The sequence below is a fragment of the Lepidochelys kempii genome, chromosome 19 (assembly GCF_965140265.1).
Source record: "Lepidochelys kempii isolate rLepKem1 chromosome 19, rLepKem1.hap2, whole genome shotgun sequence".
In the NCBI taxonomy this organism is placed as follows: Eukaryota; Metazoa; Chordata; order Testudines; family Cheloniidae; genus Lepidochelys; species Lepidochelys kempii.
Window position 1 is genome coordinate 17124436 of NC_133274.1, and position 2161 is coordinate 17126596.

The 2161-nt window shown below is 47.2% G+C and overlaps 1 pseudogene; it reads left to right on the top strand.

Annotated features, from left to right (window-relative positions):
* The first annotated feature begins 1427 nt into the window (after positions 1-1427).
* LOC140900493 (small ribosomal subunit protein eS21 pseudogene) lies at positions 1428-1719 on the top strand (annotated as a pseudogene).
* The last annotated feature ends 442 nt before the right edge of the window (positions 1720-2161 follow it).

The following is a 2161-nucleotide window of genomic DNA, read 5'->3' on the forward strand; positions in this document are numbered from 1 at the left end:
AGCACAAATCCAGGGTTTAACAAGAATGTCTGAGGGGGGGGGGGGGTAGGAAAAAACAAGGGGAAATAGGTTACCTTGCATAATGACTTAGCCACGCCCAGTCTCTATTCAAGCCTAAGTTAATTGTATCAAATTTGCAAATGAATTGTCCAGTTTGACCAATGTACATGGCAGAGGGGCATTGCTGGCACATGATGGCATATATCACATTGGTAGATGTGCAGGTGAACGAGCCTCTGATAGTGTGGCTGATGTTATTAGGCCCTGTGATGGTGTCCCCTGAATAGATATGTGGGCACAGTTGGCAACGAGCTTTGTTGCAAGGATAGGTTCCTGGGTTAGTGGTTCTGTTGTGTGGTATGTGGTTGCTGGTGAGTATTTGGTTCAGGTTGGGGGGCTATCTGTCTGCACATCCACCAATGTGATATATGCCATCATGTGCCAGCAATGCCCCTCTGCCATGTACATTGGTCAGACTGGACAATCTCTACGTAAAAGAATAAATGGACACAAATCAGATGTCAAGAATTGTAACATTCATAAACCAGTCGGAGAACACTTCAATCTCTCTGGTCACGCAGTTACAGACATGAAAGTTGTGATATTACAATAAAAAAACTTCAAATCCAGACTCCAGCGAGAAACTGTTGAATTGGAATTCATTTGCAAATTTGATACAATTAACTTAGGCTTGAATAGAGACTGGGAGTGGCTAAGTCATTATGCAAGGTAACCTATTTCCCCTTGTTTTTTCCTACCCCCCCCCTCAGACATTCTTGTTAAACCCTGGATTTGTGCTGGAAATGGCCCAACTTGATTATCATACACATTGTAAGGAGAGTGATAACTTTAGATAAGCTATTACCAACAGGAGAGTGGGGTGGGAGGAGGTATTTTTTCATGCTTTGTGTGTATATAAAAAGATCTTCTACACTTTCCACAGTATGCATCCGATGAAGTGAGCTGTAGCTCACGAAAGCTTATGCTCAAATAAATTTTTTAGTCTCTAAGGTGCCACAAGTACTCCTTTTCTTTTTACAGATTAGTGAGGTTCTGTGAAAATCGAGTGACAGGTTTGTATTTGTGAGACCAGAAAGGCACCTATCATCAGTTCAGGATTGGGAGCCAGATTGGTAGCTGTCCTATGGCTCCTTTGCTTTGGCTATGCTGGAGCAGAAGGGTCATAAACCAGGTAACATCACAGCAGGGAGCCTCTGCCAGAGGGTTGAGCCAGTTCCCCCAGCTCTGTGCCTCCCCCTGGAGCAGGAAGTGCTCTGGGATGAGGGCAGATTAGGAGAGCCAGCTGTCCGCTGAGTGTCACGCATGGCCAGAGTGCTACGTAGTGGGCAGAGCACAACAGGGCAGCCCTGAGGGATCTGTACCTGCCCAGCGTCTTACATGGGCTGGCGGTGAGGTATCGCCTCTTGCACATCCCTGTGTGGCAAGATATAGAAAAATAAGATGCAGAATGACGCTGGGGAATTTGTGGACCTGTACGTGCCTCGTAAATGCTCTGCTAGCAACCGAATAATTGGTTCAAAGGGCCAGGCTTCCATTCAAATGAATATTTCTGAGGTTGACCAGGTCACAGGCAGAGCCAATGGCCAGTTCAAACATATGCCATTTGTGGAGCAATTCGTAGGGTGGGTGAATCTGATGATTCTATTCTGCGTCTGGCAGAAAATGATGGGATTGTTTCCAAGAATTTCTAACCGGAGATGCTCTGCTATGGAACATTTTGTTGTAAAATAAACAGCGTAAACATTAAAAAAAAAATCTTACATGGAGGCCCATCGGTCGTGCCACTCCTGGTTGGACCACATTTATTTATCACGCTGTCACCTTTCACGGGCCCACTCCTCCAGCAGCCGTCTGGCCCTGTTCTCGGATCACCATCTGGCGATCGTGGCGGCCTCTCTCAGTGTGGAGAGGTCGGGGCTGGCCTATTGGCACTTTAATAGCATCATACCTCTCATGTGACACTCCCACTGCTGGCAGGTTTTCCAGGACAAATGGGAGGGGGCGGGGAGAAGGGAGACACCAGTCACATACCATCTAGCCTGGGCAGAAGGGGCCCTGACTGGCAAAGCAAAGGGTGTGTGTACTAACCCCAGCTTGCCCATGGACTGCAGGGGACAGTCGTGTGTGCCATAACTCTTTG